The sequence below is a fragment of the Ciconia boyciana genome, chromosome 13 (genome assembly GCF_034638445.1).
Source record: "Ciconia boyciana chromosome 13, ASM3463844v1, whole genome shotgun sequence".
Lineage (NCBI taxonomy): Eukaryota > Metazoa > Chordata > Aves > Ciconiiformes > Ciconiidae > Ciconia > Ciconia boyciana.
In genome coordinates, this window is record NC_132946.1 from 395,650 (window position 1) to 422,127 (window position 26,478).

The 26,478-nt window shown below is 53.9% G+C and overlaps 1 long non-coding RNA gene across 2 annotated transcripts in view; it reads left to right on the forward strand.

Annotated features, from left to right (window-relative positions):
- The window catches only part of LOC140659162 (uncharacterized), a 165,976-nt gene that overhangs the window by 106,185 nt on the left and 33,313 nt on the right, over positions 1–26,478 (forward strand). Inside the window, exon 4 of one of the 2 annotated variants that reach the window (XR_012044998.1) lies at positions 9,202–10,532. The exons of the other annotated variant lie outside the window; for it this stretch is intronic. This is a non-coding gene — a long non-coding RNA (uncharacterized lncRNA). Of the gene's footprint in view, positions 1–9,201; positions 10,533–26,478 lie in introns of those variants that run through there. 2 annotated transcript variants of the gene reach the window in all.

Consider the following 26,478-nt stretch of genomic DNA (forward strand, 5'->3'; position numbering starts at 1 on the left):
TGTTTGTTGCTGCAGCTCTGACAGGGATCTTTCCCCAGCACAGTGTCTGGTAGCTCAGGGTGCAGCAGGGCCGGGGAGGTGCCTGATTTGCTTTTAGCAGCCTGTGCTGCTCTCGCTCGTCAGCTCTCAGGGCCATCTGGGACCCCAGCAAAGCGGGGAGAGCGGCGGGGGGCTGAGGGAGCAGTGCCTCGAGTGCCAGCAGAAAGGAAGAGCAACCTCCAGCCATTGCCAGAAAGGCCGTGGGAGAAGCTTGGGGTGCCTGGATGGGTGCAGAGAGCGGCTAGATCAGAGTGAGGGTGCACGTTACTTCATGTCTGCATACGGGGGATACCAGCCTGTGGACACAGGCAGCAGCATTTCTGCCAGACTGGGGCTGGCACATCTGCGGAAGAGGGACTGATCCCCCTTCCTTCAGCACCGGGTAGGCAGAGACTTCCAGTGCCCATGAGGAGCCTCGGAACTGTACAATCGCCTGAACCCCCGCTCCTGGGAGCCCGCCGTGCTGCGCCCGGGACTGGTCCGCGGTGCCAGGAGGAGGGACGCCTTCGGAGCCACCGTTTCCTGCAGGACTTGGGCTCCCTGCCGCCGGCGCCAGCCACGCAGCGTGCCCGGGGGACCTCACGAGGCGGCTGCCGTCTCCACGGGGCAGCTCTGTCCTTTGCAGAGCTGTGTGCGTTTCCACGGCCGTGGTACTTTTTTCCGCCATTGTCTGAGGGATGTCAGTAGCTGGGATTATTTTTGCTTTCCCATAGCAGAAGACTCTGATTACAGCCAGTCTCCTTCAGGAAATTGATGCTTTAATATTCAGTCTCGTCTGATGAGGGCTAAATTTTATTCCTAGAATAACATTTAATTAAGCACTCTGGCTCTCTGTGATGCACCAGTGATCTGCACAGATGCACTTACCTTCATCAGCTCTTTTAAAACCAGCTGGAACTGAAGTTAGAATAAACTGTAAAATTTATGGGCTGTTCCCTCCCTTTTTAATTAGCACTGTTAAGTGTGTGACAAGAGGCCTCGGGCCAGGGGAAGGAGCCATTTACTTGTTTACTGGTACCTGCCTCGATCTGCAGCCTTGTCCAGCAACATCCCCCCCTAGATGGAGCTCTGCAAAAACATTTGAAAGCAAAGGAAGCAGAAGTCTCCCGTCGCCCTGCAGCCCCCCCCACACCGGTCATCAGAACGGTCTTGGCTTTGACCTGTGTGCTGGAGCGGGGAGGAGCTGATCCCATGGCAGGAGCGGGATGCGGCACCCAGGCCCCCTCGGCGGGCTGAGAGCCGGGAGGGCGCCGCGGGCGGCCTCCTCCGCGGGTGTCGGCTGCCTGGCGCCTGCTGCTGAGCGGCGTCGGCAAGGCGGAGCCGGCGCTGGGAGCCGGCGCTGGGAGCCGGCGCTGGGAGCCGGCGCTGGGAGCCGGCGCTGGGAGCCGGCGCTGGGAGCCGGCGCTGGGAGCCGGCGCTGGGAGCCGGCGCTGGGAGCCGGCGCTGGGAGCCGGCGCTGGGAGCCGGCGCTGGGAGCCGGCGGGGCTGGGCCGTGCCCTGCCCGCAGAGCAGCCCTGGGACCGGCCCTCAGCTCTGGCCGTGCCTCTCGGCTCTTGCTCTGGCCCTGGGGACTCTGCGGCACTTCCTCAGCACCAGCGCTGCTTCCCGGAAGCCTGCGCTGCCGCCCTGCTTTCTGCCTGCCCTCTCCCTCCCCTTGGCTTGCAGAACGAGCAGGGGGATCGGCTTTTGCTTTGTCAGCTCCTCGACACCAGGATCCCCCCTCGTCCCTTCTGCGAGTGCCCTCCGGCACACCAGTCTCCTTCTGGCGTCACGGGTTGTGCTCCAGGGACGATGGGATGATGGCACCAGAAGAAGAACGGATGTTTGCTGTAGACTGGTGCTGCCTGTGTGCCTGAGCAGTTTCTGCCTTCCTGTGCCACGACCGTCTCTCCTGCCCTCACAGCTCACGGCTCTGCTGGCCCCTTGCCTTCCCCCGGGGGCTCTGTGCAGACCCACTCAGTCTGTACTGCTAGCTAACGATGGTTGATCACTAGATGGAAACCAAGCTCGGACGCAAAATCTGGCATTTCACAGGTTCCAGACCAGAGGGGACGGCTCTGCTTATCCAATCTGACCTCCTGCCAAAGACCTGCCAGAGCAGGAGGGGCAAGAGGAAGCAGCTGCCCGGGAGGGTCTGCAGCAGAAAGAGCTAGAAAGGAAAGTGCAGCTGGTTCTTCGAGTGCACCCTAGATATTCAAAAGCCCAGCAGATGCAAGAGGCAGTCCATTGAGCAAAGTGATGGGGATGTCCCTCATGATGATTCTTTCGTTATCAGCCAGAAAATCTTAGACTGTAATAGCAAAAATGTGTAAATGACTGGAAAAAAATCTGCCTGTGTCATTGCATGAAAGGGAGATGAAGAGAGATGAAGATTGAGCCTCAGTGCAGCTGATAAGGCAGTGAAAGAATGCAGGAGAGAAGCTGAGTAAAGGAAGAGGGTTGGGGGCCCAGGGCTGAGGCAGTGCATTTTCATTCTGCAGAGGAAATGACATGTTGCATCAACATGGTCATTACTGGTTGTACAGATAGTGAGACCTTACAAAAGGCCTGGGCAGTTTTGCAGACAGTTTGGCATTAATGCATACAAAGACAGTGGAGGCTGAGGACAGGGTCTGAAGCAGGGAAGGGGTGGTGTGCCCGAGGTGCTTCCCAGGGCTCGCCGGTACTGGACCCCCCTGGAAATGAGGAGCAGCGGGAGGACAGAGACACAGCAGGGAAGGTGCTCTGCGGTGCAGGAGAAGGAGAAGCTCAGTTCTTCTTATGCCTATCTTGGAGGGAAATTAAACAAATTACTCCTTTCTCTTTTGTTGCCTCTTGGGACATTTCAGGTAACCACTCTGGAGACTACCGGTATGAATCTCTGGCCGGCAGAGCTGCATGAAGCTTTGTTGGTATCACTTGCACCGCACAAGGACTGGCACAAGCCACTTCTGCTTTCATGAGTATCATGCTGAGACTGGCGGAGAGTTTCCTCCTGAGGGACTGAGCACTTGAGTCCCAGGAAATGACTGGTATCTGGTCTGGAGAGCTGGAAGAGCAGGGCAGCTGCTTTCCTGAATGTGGCTCAGTTGGTATCGCACACGGTGCTGCGCTGCCTCATGGCCACAGGACGCTGGCCGATCTTTCCACCTTATCCCTGGCTCTTGCCAGTGCTATTACTCCTTGGTTTCACAAGCACTAAATTCACTCACAAATTTTATATATATATAAAAAAGACATACTGTCATAAAATCAGCTAGCTGAGCATTCCCCAATGAAAATGAAATGCTGCTGCTCCTCAGAAGAAGTGCTGGTTCTGGATCATTTGTCTATTAAATATTTGGCAAAGTCTGACTGCAGTCCTAGTGTCCTCCTCTCACTGCTCAGGCCTTGCCAGTCCCCGGATGCAGCCTCATTCCTGCACCTATGAAGGCGAAGCATCCCGTGCTAGAGGTCTGTGCTGCCAGTTTTTGATTGATCTTTCTTGCCACTAGAGCTGGGCAGTTTGAATTTCTGCTGTGGATGCGTTTGGCTTTGCAGGGGCAGAGCTGTGTTGCTTCATCAAAGCGGGGAGTCTGCACAGCCAGCCTAGCATGGGGCAGGGCGGCAGGGTTCTCATTGTCCATTGGGATGCGGGCTGCAAGTCTGCACGGCAGAGATCCCATCAGCGGCCCTGTCATCTCGACTGCGGTCCGTCCTGTAATGACGCTACTCAGAGAGAGCATGGATCTCCTGTGCCTGGGCTCGGGGGCTCCAGAGCGTTTATAAACCCAGGGAAAATGCTGTGAATTCTACTGCCTTGACAGATAGTCAGAAAGATGTTGGCTCAGCTGCTGACCCCTGGGGAAGCAGCAGAGGTAGGTACAGTGCTCAGAGACTCCCTGGAGGGTTGGAATTAATGCGTTTGACTCATACTGCAGGAGCAAAATGTTCTGCTGTCTCAAAGCAGCGCTGGGGGAGTGAGGGCAAGAGAGCTGTGTCTGGCCTGTTTAACAGGCAGGAGCAGGAACGTGGATGTCACTTCAGACAGCCGCTCCTGCTGCTGCTGTGCTCTCGCAGAGCGCGACCGTTCCCTTCCCCGCCTGCCCTCACCGTGAGCTCCCAGCGCTGCGGGAGTGAGTCTGGTCTCCCTGCCCTGTGTGCCCCTGCTCTTAATGGGGCACGTGGCGTTGCTTATCCTTGTGCTGCTCCCATTGCAACTCAGCAGAGGCTCTTCTCGGGGAAGCTCGAAGCTGCAACTGCTGCCGGTGGTCCTCCGAGAGGCGGCTGGGTGCAGCTTTTGCTCCTGGGCCCCATTGCCATGGAGACAATGGTGCACTGCAGTGGCGCGGGTGCCCGATACCGTAACCCTCCTCACGGTCTGACTTCCATGCTGATGTGTCTTCAAAGATAAAACGCTTTCTTTCTACCTAACCTTATGAAGGGTTCTCATACACAGCTGGGATGGGGCAGCTCAGAGAAGAAGCTTTGTTTGGCCAAGTCTCCACAGTTCCCTCGTTTCTGATGCAGGGCTGATGGTAGGGAAGTGGGATACTGCCAGCAGTCCCAGCTCACACAGCCGCCTGATGGTGCAACCTGAAGTGAAACCAGGAGCCAAATGGCAGCTCGGGGGTGAGGTAGGTGCGTCCTGGAAGTGCTTGACAAAAGCTTCTGCTGCCTGAGCGAGTGGTGAACCAGCACAGCGAGGAACCTGGACTGGCTGCGAACAGGAGCTGGTGCACAGCCCAGATCCCTGTAACAGCTTTCCCAGCACTCCCTCGTGGACCGTGCTGATTTTGATGGGCACATAACACAGTTTGAGGCTTATTATATTTTTAGAAAGAAAGAAGCTTTGAAAGATTCCCCCAAACCAAATCCAAACTGCGGAAGAGTCACCTCTTGTCAGCATTAATGCCACTGAGCAGCTGCTGGCAAGGACAAAGGGGACGGGGTTTGCAAGTTCAGCTCTTGGCCTTTTTGGGGCACCTTGGCTGCTGTGCCAGCAGGTAGAGGAATGTTACAGCTAAGCCTGGAACATTTTGCAGGGGCGTTTCTCTTGGCAGGTTTATGATCTTTTCTGCCTCAGCTGGGAAGCCAGCAGGACTGAATAAATCTCCAGGCCAACAAAAGCCCAGGATGTTTTCACAATTGCCAGGATTTTATTAATTTACAAGTACATTATTGAATTTCTTCCTTCCTAACAACAGCTTTCATTTAGATGGGTGCTTCTTTAGTGTGTTTGGGTGTGCACGGTAGGCAAAGCTAGTAAAGCTCTGCAAGGAAGTCACCTGCCAAATAGTTGTGCCATTAATGCCAGTAAACTGCAAATGTGATAAGATGGATTTGGTGCTTTTGTCTGCCAGGTCTTGCAGCGCTTCGCAGAAGGGGGACTGCCTGCCTCCCCCGTGCCCTGGGGGGACCTGCCCTGGGAGGGGAGCTGGCCCACGCCACCCAGCTTGCGGGGCACGAGGCTCTCGCACAGCCTGCGAGTTCCACCAACACTTACTGCAAAAAGAGTCTCTTCCTTCATCCCATTCTCTTTAAGTTCTTTGTGTTTCTGGCCACTAGAGAAGTTAGTTTGGCATCTTTGCCTTTTCCAGCTCAATAGTATGACCTGCTTTAAATACATTCTGGCACCTTCATTGAAAGGACCCAAGTGTCCCCAGAACCTGAGCAAGCTGATACATTACTAGGCCATTTCCCACTGCTTCTGGGGTGAAACACTACTATTTTTATCTATGTTTTGGGACCTGCCAACCCATTCCATAACAAGAGTTAGATGAGCTACCGAGACCAAAGCAAAAGAGCAGGGGTGTTTTAGACTGGCAGATGGTGTGTGTGGGCTGACTGTCAGGATTAGAGTCCCCGCCTGTGCAGGTGCACCTCTGCCTTAAGGAGGGGTGAAAAGCCAGGAGCTGAGCTTTCCCCTTGGAGGTGGGCAGCACATGAAGCAGTGCCTGCAATAACCCGTGGAGACAGTGGCTCCGTCTGACTCAGAGAGACAGCAGAAGCTCCACCACCCGCGTTTTCAAACCCATCTTTGGTGGGCTGCTGCATCCCTTGCAGTGAGCAGCACTGCAGTTTTGTGGCTACAATCCAAGCATGCCCTTTGCTAGCGGCTTTACCCAACCCCTTAACTGAGTTTCTTTCTATTGCCCACTTAGTCAAGGTGGGCAACAATATTGCCCAAATTTAGCTTGTGTCTGTGTTCCCATTTGGGGCCCCTCAGCTGTGATAGGTCTCTCCTCTGTGCAGAGCCAGAAGGAGACTCTTCAGCCCCAGGTGCTCCTTGGTCGTGGGTGCTGTGTCAGCTGCAGCTCCCGCTGCTGAGCATCTGCAGGAGAGCAAGGGGTGGCAGATGCGGCTCAACAGCTTTGTCTGCAAAAGTGATGGGGCAAGTGCAATTTTTAAGCTGTTTTCTGTCCATCAAGAGCTGCTGTCCCAGGCACATGTTTTTCATTCTTAGCGCCGCCTCATTTACCTTCTCTTGTCCTTAAGGAATACCTTCTCCAGATCTCACTTTTTCCTGGTCCTGGTCTCCACCACTGCTGTCTTTTCCTGGCCCACATTTTTTACAGCACGTCCATCCTCAGTGCTGCTCTCATCAGGTTCCATGTTCTGCAACAAGCCTGCAAGGACAGTTAGTGCCTCCACAGGCTGCCTCACCCTGCGTGCACCGTGTCCTCTCCAAGCTGCAGCCAAGGGCAGTGGTCCATCCTGTGTTCAGGAGTACATGTCCTGTCCCCTGAGGTGCTCGCTGTAGAGCTGCTTGTTAATCCTAAGTGTTGTTTTGTGCTAGTGGTTGATGCTGCGATGCGGTGGTGCAACTGGCTGGGGCCAGCCCGTGGTGCTGAGTGTCTGAGCATCAGTGGCCGGGTAACAAGGAGCGGCTGACGGGACGTGCCGCGACCTGGCCCTCTCCCAGCCTGGGGACATCTCTCCACACAAATCCCCCTTCCCATGGGGCAGGCAGGCAACAATCGTTGGCTGGAGCTGAGCTAGGACTCGGGAGGGCTCCTGAACTGCCATTACTGTTGCTGTTCTGGTTAGGGACAGGGCTACTAAGATAGTGTGGTTTTCCTTTTTCCTTCTTAAATGTTACAGGGCTTTTTAGCAATATTTTCCTCTTGTATTTTCCTTTACTGCTGCATTGCTGTCCCCCCTGGAGCAGGCTACCAGGGGTTAGCACAGACTGCAGGCTGCACATCCCAGCTCACATTTACGGCAAGAATAACGTTCCCAGTGCTTCTCGTTTGTACTGAACAGCCAGGCTGGGTCTGCTCAGCGTCTCCCAGCCAGCTGTGGAGGAGCAGGTGACAGAGAGAGGCAACCTGGTTCCTGTGCTGGGTGTAAGCGAACAACCGTGCGCTGGGGATGGGTGGAGCGGAGCTGAGCCAGCAGCAATGGGGCCGAGGGCTTGCTTCAGCGCAGAAGAGACCGATTTCCACTCTGCTTTGGTCCCAGAGGGCTCCTCTGCCCTTCACCCCCAACCTGCCCGTGCTCAGGGGCTCTGGAGGGGCGGGAAGGTTGGCTTCTGCCAGCTGCTCCCCATTGCTTCTGCCGCGCTCGCAGCTCGGCCGCCCGACCTGCCGGCTCCCGCTGGCACCCCTCCAGCTGCGGGCTCGGGGTCTGTTCTGGGGCCGGACAGCCCGGCTTTCAGGGGAGGAAAACGGGATGCAAGCTAATGCAGAACAGCCTCAGTGAAAAGGACTGTGAAAGGAGGGAGGTGATGTGAGTGCAAGCTGACACGTACAAATAAGGGGACCGGTCCTGTTCTTTAGAGCCTCTTCTCCTCGGGGACAGGCTGGCGTGGCAGGTCCCACCCAGCGAATGCTGCGGGAAGCGGGGATGTGAGGGTCTGGCCCAGCGGTGGAGCGCGGCCACGAGGTTTCCCACAGCCGATTCCTCCCTTTGGAGTCTCCCGAAGCTGGTGCGCTTGTGTGGCAGGCAGGGCCCCTCCACTCCAGGTAACAATTAACAGGAAATATCTTCAAGTGATCAAAAAATTTAAACAGGTTAATTATTTCCAGGAAGAGAAAAGAAGAATTAAAATGGTTTCTGTGGGTACGTTTAAAATACAATCAATAATTTATCAGACAATTTTCATTCAACAATGAGGAATTAGGAGGCTTCAAACCCTACAAAATTTTATCTGCAAGGGAAAATGTTTAAATTATTTCTTTTCCTTCCTGTGGCTCGTGCCGGGGGAGCAGCCCCGCCGGTCAGCCCCGGGCACCTGCGCACGTTTCCCAGCGGCTCCAGGAGCGGGGCTGGGGTCTGGCCGAGGCGTGGGTGCTGCTGGAGGTGGGTGCGGGACCTGGGGGGTGCTGCTGGGCAGGGTTCACCTGGGAATCGGCTCGCCAGCTGCCCGCATGTCCTGCAAGAACTCCAGAGACGGGTGGCCTCGACCCGCCTGCGTGCCACTGGGGACCTCCTGGCCCAGGAAGGGGTCTGTCCCCCCGCCTGCACTCCGCTGGCACTGGGCTGGGTTTGTGGCGGGGGTCGGACTGGGGCTCTCGAGGGAGGAGGCTGCCGCTCCCAGTGCACTGAGTGGCTTTGGGCAGGCTGGATGCCAACAGCAGCAAAGCAGCAGGAGCCCAGCCCTGGGATGTAACTAACCCCTAGGGAATATGGCAAAGTTGGAAATGAAAGAGAAGCCAGCTGGAGTTCATCGTCCACCCCACGAAAAAATCTGCGTACCATAAATAACGGAAGGGGCATACGAGCTGCTGTGAAGAATCCTTCCTCATCTGTGGAAATATGCCTGGTTTTACAGAAAAAACAAATATAGTGAGTTGAAAATAAATGGCATTATTAGCAGAAAGGGAGTCCCTAATTAACCAGATATAGTCCATTACTGTAGCCTTCAATTCATTAAATTGCATAATTACATAAAAACACTGTTGATGTGCTATTCAGTATATCTGGTATTGTCTTCCTAACAATTAGCTCTATAATTGTCAGTTTGACAGGGTAATTAAAAATGTTTAAAGATGTTGTGTCAGCCTTTCCTCCTTTGCTGAGCTCAGTCGGATGTCTCTGGAAGACGGTCTTCTACCTGACTCGACCATGGTTTTGTTTTTGATTTATACCAATGTGTTACAGGAATGACCAGACTCATGGATTACTTTGATGTTCCTGCTAGGCTGATTTTTAAAAGATTAAAAAAAAAAACCTCCTGATGTCATTTTCATTTAATTTTAGGAAATCTGTGGTCCCATCCCCCGGTTCATGCTACTGGTGACATCACTTTCTTCTGAGCAGTTTTACGGACGAAGCATTGTGAAATCTGACATTTAGAGCCCTAAATCTTGGTCCCGTTTGCTGCGTAAAACCTTTCATCCCACATGCATTTTTTTATGAATTGATTGAAAAACGCAAGAAATAAAGCCTGTAGCTCCAAGTCGTGTCGCTGGGTGCAGAGGAGCTGCTCAGCCAGCACGGGCAGCCCCGGGGAGCCGGGCAGGGCCCCTGCCACGAGGCCGCTCTGGTTTGCGGGGGGCTCTCGTGCAGAGACCCTTCCAGCTGTGCCGGGCTCGGGCGCAGGCGTGACGCTGGTAAAATGCTGCGGAGAAGCACAAGACCGGCGGGTCTGCACAGCACTGGAGGGGTGCCGGTGGCACGATGCCCTGGGCGTGATGGCGGGGCACAGGACGGGAGCCTGGACGTGCTGGGGAGCCCGGGACCGATCAGCTAACAGCTGGAGCTGCGGGAGGCAGCCCGGAATTGCACGCACCCGAGCCCTGTGTTGGGAACATGCTGTAAAGGAGGCAGTTTCTGGAGCACTTCATGGCAATCACTCTCAGTTCTGTTGTTTTAGGGTGGTGATTGCCACTTTGCATGGTCAAAACCCTCACTTATTTCCCTTTTCAACAAAATAAACCCGAATATTCATTGCTGAGAAGTGATAAATAAATCTGTCCTCACACCCAGGAGCTTTGCCAGCTGGGTTTTGGCTGGACGGGAGTCTGTTTGTGAAAGCTTTCAAGGATTTTTTAAATACTCTGTTTTGAATCATTAAATTAATTAAGTGATCTGGTCTTCTGGAATAAACACTAATCATGTGGAAGTGAAGTCTGAACTTCTTTCTTGGCAAAACAATTTCCAACTCTTCTCTCTCTTAGTTTTACATTTGTATTTGTATTTATGTTTATGTTTATTTTTGTTCTTGGACTCTTACACCACATCTTTTCTGCTACAGCAGGCTCTGTGAAGATCACACACTTATCCAAGTACTTACGGCATTCAGCTGAAGGGGTCTCCTCCCCGCACTCCTTCCCCTCGTAGCCAGAAGCGTGACTCCAAGTCCAGATGGCCCTGTTCCACCACTCTCTAGCCATTAGTTTGTATTCAGTATTCATAATTGCTTCGCGAACTGAGAAACTTTACAATCTGTTGCAGGCCATTATATGCAAAACCATGCCCAAATAATTGATCCCCTGCCATCCAAATTGCAGAAGTGCTCGAGCGTTTTGTAATCTTACAGAAAAGGTTTGTATTCTGAGTATTTCAAACGTATATTAAAATAAAATTGACAATGAGATAACAAGGCATAGTTTTACAGCGGCTCTGTCATTAAGCGATCACGCAGCCATACCTGTGCACTGAGGCGGTGTCCTGCGGGGAGCGTTCTCTCTCTAATGCGCGATCTGGAGCTGAACTGATGCAATGTACTCCCCTGATGTTCCACATTTGCCAGCCCCATCTCGCCACAGCCACGGTGCGCTCGCCTGTTCGCCACGAAGCCAGCAGAGTATCTAGTGCTCAGGCGGGAGAAGGGGGCCGCAGCCCCGCTGCGGGGCGGCTCCCCGGCGGAGGCACGCGAGCCGCGCAGCCCCAGCGCCGTGGGTTTCAGCAGTCCTTGGAGCCTGGGCGGGAAGCCAGCTCCATCGTGCCCTGCGATGCTGCAGCCGCTGACTTTGGGAGGGAGAGGAGGCTGCGGGTTGGCGTGGGGGCAAAGCTTTGTTAGTGCACGCCGTGACTGCCCAACGCCTGCCCTGGCTGGGGCGCAGGGCCAGAGTTGGTGGCTTCAGTCCCCGCTCGGGAGGTGAGCCATGTGTCCCTGGAAAGCAAGTGATTTTCCAGAAGTTCAAAATGATGTAATCTCTGCCAGGAGTCCCGTCTTTCTGGGACGGTGCTGCCTCGGTGGGCGCAGGGAGGTAGCCTGAGCCCAGTCCCAGCTGCACAGTCCAGTCCCTGGGCATCCGGAGGGGCTGCGGAGACCCAGCTCCGCAATGCAGCACCGGCAGCTCCGGACCCCTCCACGCCGAGGTGGGAGCGTGGTGTCAGGCAGAGGCAGCCACCGCCGTGGGCAGGGTGCCTTGCAGCACACGTGGGTCTGGTTCCAGGCTCCGGCATCTGGATGTGCTTCTCGGGCTGGGGGTCTCTGCCCAGGGGTCTGGGCAGCCCGAACTGTCGTGCAACACTGGAAGAGCTGAGCGCGTCCAGCTCTCCTCCAGCGAGCCGGTCTGGGAGGCGGCGTGCAGTGGTGGAGGAGGGCACGGGGAGAGGCAGGTTGCAGGCCAGGGAGGTCTTAGGAGAAGGGGGCAGAGATGATGCTGTTTGCATTATTCCAGGGGCTTCCTCTCCGGAGCCGATGAGGCCCTGAAGAACTGCTGGGGCTGCAGCCATGGCGGGAGGCCTGTACGGGAGCGGTGCTGACGTGCTGATGCCCAGGTTCAGAACGCCTTGTTCATAATGAGTGATTCATGTTGAATGAATCCTTAGGAGATGAAGGCAGGGAATGTGACATAAAGCCTTATAAAGGTTTCCAAACAGAGAACCAGCAAGGTCTCCTGTAGGATGATAGATCTCTCCTTAAGTCATAGGAGGAAAGGCTCCTACAAAGAGTAATAAATTCATAAATTCTTCTAGTCACCAGGGTTATTTCCCACAAAAGAATTTATTGCATGTCATACATTTCTCTGCTCACAATAATGAGATCTGGGCTCCAACATGTGACATTTATGACTGGCATTATTAAAAAAAAAAGAAAAGACATACAGTCTTTGAGGAAAATATGTGGGACAAATCTCCAGTTCACACATACAGTATATTCACGCTCCAGAACAGGGCAGGCTGGGCTGGGTTTCAACCACGGAACCAGAAATATTTTTGCAAATGCTTTCCTGAGCAAATGAGCTGCAGTGAGAGCACTGATCCTGGATGCTCTCCAGTTTGCTACAATCCCTGCCACCACTAGAGGTTTCGACGGTTTGCTGGGCTCAGCCATGCTGCCAGCCTATGTGCAGGTTGTACGTGCGTCCCCTGTGCCGTACGCATGTCTTCTCGGCTGCCCTCAGATGTGGGGCTAGCATCCTCCATTCAGAGCGATGCAGACGCCACCGAGCTCTGTTTGGGACCAGAGGCAGAGATGACGGTTGCCTCTTTGCTCCAGCACTCCCGTCTTGATCCCCGCAGCCCGGCACTCCCCCGCGGCACGGACCTTCAGAGCCCCTGCAGAAGGACAGGGCAGGCTGGCAGCTCAGTGTGGGAAGGCACGGGGCATCCCTGGCTTCTTCCAGGACAGCAGAATGGCTGATCTGGTAAGGAGGGCTTTAAATCTCTGACGTGCTGAGACCGTGGCCCAGCACACCTCTGGTGCTGCAGGAGAAGCCCCTTGTGCTCTGCACTCGAGCTCCCCATGCATCTTGCTGACATCACACGGAAGGACACTTTGAGCTGCTCTTTGCCTAATGGGGTAGTTTGGATGTTACAGCCTAAAATTAAAGAGCTCATTAATTACTGTGCTGAAAGCCAGGCTCTCTTTAAGCCTGTTCTTTATCATGATTAATGAGGCAGCACCATCTCCTTCCCCCTTTATGCAATCTTCTGTCCTGCCAGAGTGGGATCCACAGTCCTACCTCCCGCTGGTCCTCTCCCGCTGCCTGGCAGTGAAGGCACGAGCAGAGTTCAGGGCTGAGCGTTGCCCCAAACTCCACGCTGCTCGCGCTTCCAGAGCTTGAGTTGCTCCTTGCTTGTGCCTTTGATCCTCCCACCTGGCATTTGCCTCCTGCTGGAAAATACCCCTGCAGTCTGCCCTGGCCAGGCACCCCTGGGACAGGCACCCACCCGGCAGTCCTGATGGGGCTACCAGACAGCCCTCAGGTGCGTGCCGGCTCCCGTGCCTGGCTGGGCTGGAGCAGGTCTCAGCCTGCTGGTGCCGACATATTTTCCTGGCTCTGTCTCATCAGGGACTCACATGCCGCTCATTTCCCTGCAGGAATTGGTGCTTGCCACCAGGGCACGCGTATCCAGTCACCTGTGCAGGAGAGTTGTACCTGCCTCTCTTCTCCTGGCGACTCTCCTGTGCTCAGCAAACGCAGTGCTGGCATGGCTTGGGAGCATGGGGTATAACTGCAGCCTGCCATGGAGCTGGAATTCCCCTCCTGCCATCATGTTGCCTGTTCCTGAAGTTTCCCAGTTTTGCAGAGAAGGCAGTGGCAGAAGACGGGCATGCCTGCCTGCAGGATGGTCACTTACTACCCGGGATTTTCCAGTTAGATTCGTCTGCAGAAAGAAAGCAAAGACATTACTGCGCAGCAGGGCTTGTTATGCAGCTTAAACCTTGGATAGTGTTTTTTCAATAAAATAAGTGAAAACAATATTGGTGGCAGCAGCATGCACGGCGCAGTGCAGCTGCAGGAGCCTGGGCTGGATTATGCAGATGTGTCTGTCAGAGAAAGAAACCAGCCTACCTTTGTGTCTTGTAATAAAACTTTACATTTGCTCAGTGCATTTTAATTAACTCTCTCTGCCCCTCCTGCCTGTGGGAGGCATCCAATCCCTCTGCATGGTGCTGGCAGGCTCCTGGCTTTTCACAGCCTGCAGCAGCTGCATCAAATGCTTTCAGAACTGCGAGGGAAAACCATCTGCCTTAGCCCCGCTCTGCCGTGCACCCTGCGCCAGGGAAGGTGCCTGCCCAGCTGCAGGGCTGCCTCCGCAGCAAACCGTCCCGACGGCAGCAGAGGGCCAGGAGAGCATCTCCGTCCGGGAAAACAGCTGCCAGACGAACTGCCCTTTGCGAGCAGGATGCCCAGCAGTGTGTGGGAAAGGTCGTGCAGGGAAAACCCAGTTTCTGGGAGGAGATTAAAGTTTGACCCCTGCTCTGCTCAGATGGAGGATGCAACTGTCCGTTTTTGGGCTGGGGGAAGGGAAACCAGAGGCTGGCAGAGCACATGGTTACCCTGACGTGTGATACGGGCTGCCTCCTCGCAGCTTCCGCTGTGTGCCAAAGGTGTGACCCTTCTTGATACGGTGTGTGTATGCGGAGAGGCTAATCCCCTGGGACGCTCCGGAAATTGTCTGCATACGTAATTGGCAAATGTGCTCTCTGTGCTAATCTCTTATGTACCTTGGTTATATGGACCTCGGTAATGTCAGGAAAAAAACCCGGGAGTTACACTGCAAAGTTGTTTGCAGGATAAATGCACCTAATAGTACAGGATATATAAAATGCAGTGATGGAATCTGGTGTGATGAAGCCTCTCCAAGAGCACTTTGACTAGTAGAGGTAATGCCTCCCAGGGGAGCACCGCATGCTCCACTTGCGTTCAGAAGGGATATGTTCTTGGGTGTTAATCCTCTGATGATAAGGCTGTCAATAATTGATACTTCATGTATAGCTTTTATACAAAGCTAGAGGTCTTCTGGAAGCCTTGAGATTAGCAGAATGATTGAATAATTGATATTACATGATTTATATGATTTTGAAAAATTCACAGTGTATGTTGTCTGGGGAGGAGTCCAATTAAGGTTGCAATTCAGCCAACCCACCTCCCTCCTTGTTCTCCACCTCCTAAATCTGGGAGGCAGGCAGGTACAGAGGGAACACACACATCATTTGCATTGTAGAAAGAGTGAACTTAATGACAACACTTCATTTGCATTTTTACTGAGCAGAATGGAGGTAGGGAGAGAAACAAGATAAACATCCCCTCAGAAGCCTAAGGATATCTTCCATACTTTCACATGTGTGCCAGGTAACCTAGACCATAGCGTGACGTGCTTTCCTGCACCGGGGCGGGGGGGTCCTGGAGCAGGCCCCCTCACACACTGCCAGGGAAATGCGATCCTGCCGTGCAGATGGTGGGAGGCTGCGCTCCGGGCCAGGCTGTGTGCGAGCAGTGCTTTGAGGATGGGATCACCATCCGAACCGGGCTTTTATCGGGCAAGAGTGCACCCTGAGAGTTGTGTCTCTGCACCCACTCCGGAAAGAGAGGTCTGCTCCACCGGCGCCAGCCGCTGCAGCACTGTGTGTGTCGGAGGGGAGCCCAGAGGTCAGCTGGCAGCGACCCGAGTGTCTGATACTGGCAACGCACGTCGCTGTTCCTTCTTTTCGGGCTTCTGATCCTGGTATCAATTGCTTGATCCTTTAATTCAGCTCAGCAAACAAGATAAGTGTGGTTTACTCTTCACTCCTACCTTGTGACGTGCACGGTCTCTCTGTGAACACCCGCACCGGAGGCGGCTCTGCTTGGGATGGATGGGGCACTCGCACAGCACCCGTCTGCCAACGCTCCTCTGAGGCTTGGGGGCTGAGACACGGGCTCTGCCCAGGGAGCCAGGGCTCTTCGAGTTACTGCCAAAGCCATGTGTGCCAGAGAAAAATCTGCTTTGCAGGACCATCCCGGATCCCCTCGTTTGGGGTAGGGTGAAAGCCCCGTGGGTGGGCAGTATGGCCCCTCCCGGGGGATTCCCCATTCCCAGGGTGCTGGGGCGGACTGCAGCGCGTGGGAGCGCTTCCTCTGCAGTCAGAGAGGCCGGAGCTGGCTGGCGTCTGCAGCGTCCCTGTGCCAGGGCCCAGGGGCGGCAGCCGGCAGCGCAGGACGGTGCCGCCAGGGCAGGGAGGGTGGGCTGCTCCGAGGCGAGCCGCAGCGCGTCCCAGGGCAGAGCCCAGGAGGCATCGCCCCCGCAGCCCCCCCAGACCCGGGCGCAGCTGCGGCTCCTTTGGCGAGGGGGAGCCCGGAGCACTGTTACTATAGTTACTGCAGGCTGAGGGTAACACACAGAGAGATATTTAAAAATTGATTGTTCTAGCAACAGCTCATCCTTGTTTGGCAACATCAGGCACATGATGTCAGCTTGCTGAGCCGGGGCCCCGCAGCCTCCGACAATCCGTTGTCGAAGAAGCGCTGGTGCACAGGGAGTGCCTGGCTCCTCAGGGATGTGCGCAGGAGCTGCGAGCTGCCGTAAGCGGGGGGATGCTGGAGGGTGCTGTTTGGGAGCACTGTGCTGCGGCTCTGAGCCCCGTGCACAGACGGTAACTGCTGCCAGCTGGTGCACGGGGAAAGGGCTTTTTTGATCCTCTCTTAATGGGTCACCAGTCCTGAGTCTGAACGGATACTCCAGCGGCTCTGAAGGCTTTGCAAGGCAGCTGCCTCCTGCAGATGTGGCCTTGTGCTCTCCTCAGTCCCTGCGGGGCCCTGGCCAGAAGAGGAGAGCAGGGGCCAGAGATTCGGGCTGGGACGGGGAGGCTGGAGCTCCCTGGAGCTGCCTCCCCAGCCGGGACCCGTCCTGCGAGACCCCGACTGAGAGGAACGTGCAGCTGGCAGGAGCCTCTGGCCAGCTCCTCTCCCTGGTGGGCAGGTGCACCCCACACCCTGTGGAGCCGGCAGTGCCCCATGTCCGCCTCGTCACAGAGCCGGCAGCGCCCCGTGTCCGCCTCATCACAGAGCCGGCAGCGCCCTGTGTCTGCCTCATCACAGAGCCGGCAGCGCCCCGTGTCCACCTCGTCACAGAGCCGGCAGTGCCCCGTGTCTGCCTCGTCACAGAGCCAGCAGCGCCCCGTGTCCGCCTGGTCACAGAGCCGGCAGTGACCCGTGTCCGCCTCGTCACAGAGCCGGCAGCGCCCCGTGTCCGCCTGGTCACGGCTCTGCCCGGAACGCTGCAGCGGCGTCTCAGGGAACTGTGCTGGCTGGGGCCTGCAGTCGCCCGCAGCGGCTGTTGAGGCTCAGGAGGCGAACGCGTGCTGCGCGGCCCCGTGAGGATGGCACCTCGTGCGCGGCCTGGCCAGCCCCCTGCCCGCCTGTGGGGCCCAGCAGGGACCCCCACTTAAATGTCCCTGTAGAGGGGATGCTTCAGCAGCCACAAGTAATTTAGCAGCACAAGGGATGCTTAAGAGCACTTCAGAACTGTTTCTAGGGCAGGAAAAGCCTGGGTGAAAGAACAACAAATATTGGATTTGTTTTGTGGAGAGAAAATGGCTGCCACGGTGTCAGGACATTGTGTAGAAAGTGTTTTCATTCCTTGTAAATTAGCCCAAGGGCTTGTCCTCCTCCTGTACTTCCTGCAGAGCTCCGGGCTGGTTTTATTCACAGCACTGAGCGCTGTTGCTAGGTGCCAGAGAAAAGCATGAGTATTTTGTGTGTTTTCTTTTCCAGACACCAAAACTGAAAGCTGACTATGTAGGCTGACCTCTGGGTAGATGTCACCAAGAAACAAATAGCTTTCACTGGGCAGATTCAGAGTTAATTTTCTCCACGTCATGTGGCAGTGTTGGTGCCTTGGTCTGGGATGAAAAAAAGAAATCACGTTTCTGTCTCTCTCTCTTCCTCGGTGGTTCTCTCTGGGGCTATCCACCATCCCACGCAAAGGACAGTGTTCCCAGGGGAAAGCAAAGCAGCATCAGCCAGCAAAAATCTTTGGGATGCCTGCATAGGCAAGGCTCAGAGTAACCTCAGGAGGTATCGTGCCAAAGGGGAGCTTTGTCAGAAGCGCAGAGGCAAAAGGGGAGATGTGCTTTGCGCCCTGCAAACCCTGCCCGCGGTGAGGTGGGGTAGCACCCACTGGCAGGGTGCACGCCCATCCCCCTGCTCTTGGGTCTGCCCCAGAGCAGCTCTTGGGCTTCACCTGGCTCGTGCCCATTCTGCAGGCTTCACCGGGGGCAGGTGATGCTGCTGTTGTCCTCATCATTGGCCTCACCACTGCGCTCTCCCCACCCCTCTTAAGACCAGAGACCAATTGTTTGGGAGGGGTTGTGGGTTTTTTTCCTTCCCTGTCTCCCCTCCTTTGTTCCTGCCGTAAGAAGAGATAAAAGGGAGGCAGGAGAGGTTAGGCTTACGTGGTGCTGGTGATCAGCCAGTGCACATGGAGAGGAGATGAATGCAAGAAGACTGTCCTGCTAGAGCCAGGAGAAGATATGGAAACGTCCAGCAGACCAGCCACCGCTCCTCTCAGATGCGTGAGTCACACAGAGCCCTGGAGAAGAGAAACGTTTTGATCATTTGCATTTTATGCGTGAGGAGGCTAATTACAATGATGGTAAAGACAGTCATTGGCATGACAATTTGATTAGAAGGGACCTTTGGTTCTCAAAGAGATCTAGCTGGCGGCAACGTCTCTCTCTGAAGCAGTGTTTTTTTATCCCACAGGCTGCGGTAGCCTGTTGGGGGGGACTGGAGAGAGCTCTGGTATGATTTCATGCACCAGTTGGAATATCTTTATCTGAGTCACTGCCTGTGCTTATAAATCCCTGACTGTGAGCAGGGGTGATAAGATCTCGACGTCTGTGCAGTAAGGAATTAGGAAAGATACATTAACAAAGTTATTTAATCGCTATGCATCAGTGCCAGGAGCTTGGGTAACAAACAAGAAGACTCAGAATTGCTCATTTATGAGAGCCAGTTTGAACTATTTGTTGTTGCTGAGACCTGCTGGGAAAGTTAACTGGAAAGTTAACATTGGAAAACCTATAACCAGAAAACTGCTGGCTGTACCTCTCTGGGAGGGGTCGGGCGCAAAGGTGGTGGAAGGTCAGTCTCTGTCGTAAGTGGCACTTCTGCCGCTGAAACTCAGCGGCAAGTGATCTCAGATAGGCGGCGACAGAGGTCCTGGTATGCAGAGCATGAGGTGGGATGGTAGTGGGTGTTTGCTGAGAGAAGCGGAACGTGTAATAGAGCAGGAGGATCAGCTCCATGCGAACCTACAGAAAGAGGGAGAAAAGACCAGGTTTGCCTGGGATATTTTGCTTGGAGTGATGTGTGCTGGAGGTCTCATGCTACCAGAACTGAAATGGCCTTGATGTTTCCAAAACCCGTAAGTGATAATTCCCTGATTCAGGAGTTGCATCCAAGAGTTCTGCGTTAGCCCTCGTTTGGGCAGAGAGGGACTGGTCACCGAACTAAACCTTCGAGGTAGCTTTGATGCAGGGGTTGTGACTCAACAATGTTTCTTACATATGAACACAATAAAATCCAAATCCACATATGGATGTACACTTGGTGTTTTAAAAGGGCTAATTTCACAAAGCTGAAAATAATTATGAAGCATATCATTTGGGAGCAAGGATTTTAGGAGAAAGATGTAAAAGAGTGAAAGAAAATGAAAATGTAAAGAGAATGTAAATGAGAAGCCAAGTCTTACAGAATGTTGATAAAGGGAGGAGAAAGCTTTGCTGGTAACTGGTGACCCTGCGAGGGAAGAAGGGGTGTTTCCAGCTGGGCTGGAAGAGCTAACTCCTTTCATGGATGCAGTAGAGAATAGGTAGAAGTCGGAGGTTATCTCCTACCAGTGTGGCTGGAGCAACGTGCCCGGTTCTGCTAGCTGTGCTAAGGTGGAAGCTGACATCTAAGAGAAGAGTTAGGAAGAGCTTCGAGATGATTACAGAGAATGAAATCATGCCATAAGGTGAGAGTCTGCAGGAGAGAGATCTCTCATTTTCTGTCAGAGGCAGGCTGCAGAAGCAACTTACTTCTGCCCATGACTACTTATGTAGGGAATGGAGCTCTGAGAGCAGACAGCTCTGTTGTCTGGCAGACAAAGGTCTGTCTAACTAGATGTAGCTGAAGACAGACAAGTTCAGATTAGAAAGAAGCTACACAATGGAAACTGTGAGTGTAATTAAGCACCGGAGCAATGCACCTAGGATCTCTTCCTCACTAGAAATGCTGCAGTGAAGATCAAATGTTTTCTTTCTTGAAAGACTTGTGGTTGTTCAAACTGGAATTAATCCAGAGCAGTCTGATGGCCTGTGCTTTGCACAAGGTCAGGCTGGGTGATCATCAGGTCCCTCCTGGCCTTATTACCCACAAATGTATATGCAGATAGGATACAGATGGTTCTCTAAAAAAACAGCTTGGCCAGGCCTGAGCACAGGGGAAGCTCTGGATAGGCAGCTGGCGTAGGGCTGTGTCAGAATGGAATGGCTCGGGGACCACAGCAGAGAGCCGCTCCAGCCCTGGTGGTGTGCTTGGCAGGGATGGAGGGGTTTCTGGGGAAGCAGGGAGGGCAGAGGACAACGCAAGGTCAAAGCCAGGTGTGAGGGTCTTTAAGCAGTGCAGAGAGGGGGAGAGCAGCGGGCTCTGCCCGTGCAGCCTGTCTGGGGCGGTGCGGAGCGTGCTCTCGGGGTGATGCGTGGGGGCAGCTTGTCTTGTCTGCCTGTCCTGCCTGCGGGGAAGGCAGCTCTTCCTTGGGAAAAATGTGCCCTTAAAGAGCTCCTCTCTGAGAAGACTCTAACTTTGCTTCAGATGGTATCTGTTGTTGATTTTATTTTTCCTCTGGCAACTCCTTGTTAAGGGGGGAACCTGAAGTGCCAACACTCGGACCTGTTCACTGAGCCCTAGACCTGTGCAGGTGAATCACCATTTATTTCATTTACCTTTGAGTGCCCAGGAGGACTTTCCCCATCTGTTTCCAGGGCTGACTATTGGTGCATTTCACTTTGCATTTAAGTATTGTTATCTGTGTTTGTCATGCCCATGGCAGTCTCCCCAAGTTTTTAGTAGCTGTCAGTTTAAGTTATGGCTGCCTAGAATGGATTATATAGAGTCTTATTTGCATGGAAGAAATATTTGAATACATCAGTGTGCCTCGAATGCTTAAGATTTAAACCACATGAGTATGCAGGTTCAATGTATGGGAATAAGGAGGAATGAAAGCAGTGCTATTGCCACGCAGCTCTTTCAGTCGCGTCCAGCAGAGTCGAGCCTCAGGGACTTCTGAGCGGAAGGTTCCCACGTCTGCTCTCGCTGCCTGCTGCCTCTTGCCCGGGACCGCTGGAGCTCAGAGTGTCCTGTTGGCTGCTCTTGCCTTGGCAGGTCCCAGCAGAGGAAATGCAGGGGTTTTCTCTAATGCATTAGGAAGCAGAGTCCAAGTTCGCAACGGGGGGATGCTGGAGCAGGGGCTCTCCTGCCAACAGCTGTGCTTCTCTGGTGGCTTGTCACTGTCCTGTGTTGTGCCTTTCTCCCTGAAAGCCCTGCAGAACTCTCTCTGTCCCGGCAGTCCCTTGATGCATCAAAGACCACAAAGCACCACCCTTTCAGTGTTGGTCTTAACCTTTGGAAAGCAGTACTTTCCTGATCCCATGACCCTTCTGCTTGCCGTGATCATGTGTACTAAATAAACAGCACCCTGGCCTTGTCCTCTGGGTCAGGATATGCCTTGACCCAGGATTCCCCGGTCTTGGCACCATGAAGCTGAGCTCTCTAGAGCAACCTGTGGAGCACTGGGTTTGGCACTTGGCGGGTGTCTGCATAGCTAGTGCTTCCCAGGGACCGGTCCAGCACCTTCCCCTTGTCTCTGCCAGTACCAGTTGCTGACAGCCTCTTTTGACAGAATGCTTGTACATCTTTGTCGGTATTTGCACGTTCTGCCTTTTCACTTGCGTTAGACTATACTTGCCTTGGTTTGTAAAAACCTTTCAGACAGAGGCTCAGTTCCAGCCTGTGGCACTGTCCTCCGAACCTGCACACCCTGTGCATGCTTCTCCTCTTGCTTTGGCAGGAGCAGAGCCAGTGAGACTTACAGGGCTGTTAAACAAATTTGCCACTACTCTAGAGCCTTGTTTAGTTCTTTGTGCATTTTCCTTCCCTGTACATAAATGCACAGACATCTGGGTCAGTCAGTGCCGTCCTTCTGTTCCAGCTACTGCACAGCATCTGCTTTCTTTCTTACCACTTAGAAACTTCCTCTTCTTTTGTCTCCTACGTGCAGTTCTTTATCCTGAAGCAGCTGATGGACTTGTTAGTTCTGGAAACGTTTGGCACCTGCTCCATGCTCTGTCTCTGCCCAGGTTTCTGAGTGGTTACACCTATGATATGTTAAACTTTTGAACCCTAAAAGTACGGTTGCTTTAGAGGAGAACCCTGTAGCAATGCCAAGGGACAGAGAGTGGTTCTTTTCTGACTACTTCTCTTTCTGTAATATAGCAGTTAATTTTGTTGACCTGCAGCACCATCATGCCTGGATGCTGTGGTCGCAGCCTCGTTGCACAGGGTAGGACAGGAGCACAGAGCACGAGCACAGCCCTTGCCCTGGAGAGCTGATGGGGCACATTCCTCCTCCACTTGAGCTGCTGACCTTTAGCATGGGCCTGTCTAGAGACCTCTAATAGATCAGCAAGGATCGCTTTACACTGACAAATACAGAACATGGTACCTTGTGTAAATGGCTTTTCTCCAGACTAAATAACTCCTTTTGTCACGTTTTCCTGCTGTATAATCCCCCACACTCCATTCTCTTTGTTTGACCTATATTATTCAAGCTCCAATTCAATTCTACCATTGTGCAAATCAGGTGACCAGATATTCTCCTCCTCTGATTCATAGCTAGCACCACAATACCCTCTGACATATGTAAAATGCTCCTCTCTGTATGAGCCAGGATCTCACTAACCTTCTAGGCAGTGCTTGCGGATCAGAATACAAACAAACAGAGGTGCTGAGTCTGACACGTGCAGCTACTCCTTCTACGCTGTGCTAGCTTCTGCAGTGGCATTTAAGCTGTTCTTAGTATCAATATTATTCCTACCCACATGTACAACTTATTGCTGATAAATTGCAATGCATTCACAGCTCTTTGCCTTTTCCCGGAGCTACCAAGGCTGGAGAAGTGGATCCAGACAGCAAAGTTTTCATCCAGAAAGCCTGCTAGTATGGGGGTTGGAGTGGGTACACAGCTATCAGACTCCTGTGGCCGTGCCTCCTCTTAGGCTGTTGGGGAGCCCTGCAACGGTCTTTCCTCCGAACCTGGTCTGGTGAGGCTGGTCCCCCTCCTGCCTCCCTGGAGAGGAGCTGTGACTGCCTGCACCGAGCAGGACCCCCTCAAATGCTGAAGATGCTTTAAACATAAATAAGCCATTTGAAAACTTTGCGTGGGGGCTTTGGGTGCTATAAACTGAGGAGCTGGATGGAGATCTGAGACGCAGAGGGCACTGCACACAGCAGCCTGCGTAGCCACTTATCCAGGGCACCTGGCGGTGCCAGGACCTTGGTGTATTCAGAGACAGCCAGGCAAAGACATCTCACCCCAGATGGTGCGGCTAGTCAGAAACTTCCTTCTGCCGTGCACCGAGCAAAGACACTCGGCACAAAGTCCCACAGCCGGGTAGGTGAAGGACCCTCCAGACAAGGGCAGCGGTGGTGAGGAGCTCTCTCTGCTGGGCGAGGGGCTCGCTGCCAAGCACACGGAGCTTGGCCTCTTTGTGGGTAGGTGGGCATCAGAGAGGCGTAGCCTGGCGGATTGGAGGAAAAAGGGTGCCCCAGCTGCTGTGGGGGAAGGCTGCATTTCCCCCACCCACGGAGAGCTCTACCCATTGCCAGACCCCCTGGCAGGGGACTGGGTAGAGCCCAGGCTCTGTGGGAAGGAGATACCCCCGGGAGCGACCAGGGGAGTCGACAGCAGAAACCGGCTGCGTGGCTGGACGGGATGGTGCGCAGGGACTTCTGCTTACAGGCTCCTTGCAAGGAGTTGGGTCTGATTCTTCAGAAAGGCTTCTCTTCCCCAAGGGCTGGTCTCGCACATCACCCTGCTGCTCAGCTGGGAGCTGAGGAGGGGAGCTCGTGGAGGGGTGGGTTTCTTCTGCAGTCTGTATGAAGTGATGTCTGGAGGGTTTTCAGTTTGTGTTGTCATTAGGACTTACAGTCACAAGTTTTTTTCATGTAACTGGGAGGTGAAAGCTAACAGCTTGTCTCGGCTATTATTATACATGCCAGAAGCAGTAATGATTAAAGGGACTGCACTGTGAGGTAAAGAGGTGCCATCCTGGAACCAGATGACTGGGTGATACAATTAAGATAAAGAAATCACATATTGTTGGCAATAGGGAAGCAGAAGTGATGAAATGTGTGATTGGGGAGTGTGGGAACAAGATGAAATTAAAGAAAAATCACAATAAGGAGCAGAAAATGAACAGGACTTGGAACAAGAGATGCAGTTGTTGAGAAGATAAGAAGAGCAGAAATAAATTGAGAGCAAACATCCTTGGAGTAGAAGTGAAGACATACAAAAAAAATCTTTCCAAACTCTATTAAAAATAAGTTGCTGTGCTAAAATGAGAGCATTACAATCTAAAAGAAATGACAATATTAAACCATTGGCCTCTACGGTCAGTGCTCAGGGAAAGATGGGGTAAAAACCCTCACAGGTTGAGCTATGCTAGCGTGAGACTTTCTGCAGGGACCCAAACCTGTGTAATTACTGCACCTTTCAGGGATGGAGCACCTAGGATTTGTTAAGAGGGGTATGGTCATGACTTACCCCCCAGTAAGGGCTCAGTGACCACAAATAAAGCAAAGCCAAAAGCATTCTGTGGAAATGAGGGAGGAGCTGGCAGTGCCGGCTGGCAGTGCTGGCAGAGCGGACCAAGAGCACGGGGTGACAGTCGTGTGGCGAGGTGCGTCCGTGTGTGGATGCACGCCGCTGGCAGTGCACACTCACGCAAGGATGGGGCCACCGGAGGTTTGAGGAAGGGCCTGGGTGAGGTGGGACGGGGTACTCCCGAGCTGTACTGGGGAGGCTGATGCCTGCTGATGGAGCAATGCCCATCAGCACTGTGCGCACCTGTGAGCGTGTGCTGCGTGTGGTGTAGCCCTGCGAAAGCCAGGGAAGGCCTGACCTGTCTCTGCAGACAAATGTGCCCTCAGAGTTCCTGCTTTCGACTGAAGCAGGCGGCGGTGAGTGGTGTAGCTACATAGCTCTGTGCTGCCAGGAAAGGACTGAACAGTGCCGTGGAGCGTCCAAGAGCAGACTGAACCTCAAAGGGTGCGACGGCACCTGGGGTGGCCGGTGGCTGGGGGTGAAGTGCCCATCCCCTCTGGTAGAGCTGCTCATCCGTGCAGCTCCTGCTCCGGGGCTCCCTTCTGATGGTCCCAGACAGCAGTGGCCCCGGATTGCTGACAGCTCACCCGCTACATCTTCCCAGGAGCAGCAGCACTAATGCAGCCAGCGGGACGCTGCTGCACGCAGGGGTCAGAGCTGTCACTGGGCTGGAGTCAGGACTGCACTCAGAAGTAGATGCAAAACATCCTTGGCACAATTTTCCCCCAGCAAGATACACGCGTATATGTATGCACCGTCTCAGGGAGCTCCTGTAGAAGAGGAAGAAAAAAAGGCCTTGTGATTGCTATTTCTAAATCTCGAGGAGACTCCGGGACATGCTGGTGACAGGGCTGCATAAGCAGGTTGGTAGTGCTGAAATGTGTGAAAGGAATTCTGTTCTTGTGCTGAGTACAAGATGTCGGTGCTGTGCTGCAGCTCCGAAACCTGTCACAGCCGATGGGAAAACTGGCTGTCTCCAGAAGGCAGAAGGGAGCTGCTGCTGGTAACCGCTTCCAGCGGGCGACTGAGCACAGAAATGCACTCGCTTTCCAAGAGCCCACATGGCCCTGAGCCACACCAGCACAGGGGAGGATGGGGCCAGCGGGCACTGTGGCTGCGAGGAGCCCAGGACCTCTGTGGGGCTGCAGCACCTGATGCATGCAAGCACCATTAGCATGGTCTTCCCCAGCATCTCTCCTTTGGACAACCCCAGTGGTGGCACCACTCTTCTCAGGGTCGGGATGCCTCTGTTAAGGCTTGAGGACACACTGACCCCGTGGCCTCAGTGACAAGCTCCCTCCTTGTATTTGTCTCCACATGCCCAAAGGGTGTACCTACCTGTTCAGCAGATACATGGCACAGTGGCTTGAGAGCCTCCTGCTCTTTCTGCCACAGGAAAGGGTTTGGCTTGTGTCGAGATGAAAAGGGGTAGTCTATCAGCTCCAGGGTGCTGGGGCAGACCTGGGAGCCACATGAATTTACCGTGGGTGGTCTGCAGGTCTGGCACGCCAGGTCCTTTCATGTATCTTGGCTGGATCAGAGGAGTCTGCCGCGTGCTCAGGGGATGCTGCGTGCTGCCTGGCTTTCATGAGGCACAGTCCCTCGGGATTCCCTCCTGCAGAGCTGCACGGGAGGTCAGTGTGCCATGTCCTCCTTGAAATTATCAAAGGGCTGGCAGCATGCTCCCGAGGCGGCAGTGCGGGCTGGCTCCCTGCGCTTCCTCCCCTTACGAATCACTGATTTAGACATGTCGTGATTACAGAGCAACGGCAGTATGTTTGCACAGTTAAATCCTCAGTCTTGTTGGGGCGGGGCAATGATTGGTTGTTGCTGTCCTCCTTTCGTGATGCTTTCAGTGACTTCTCATTTGTTTTGAGGAAGTTCTATTAATATACACAGCCCACAGTTCTGTGCAGGGAGAAAGTTTTATCTAATTACTGAAATTAA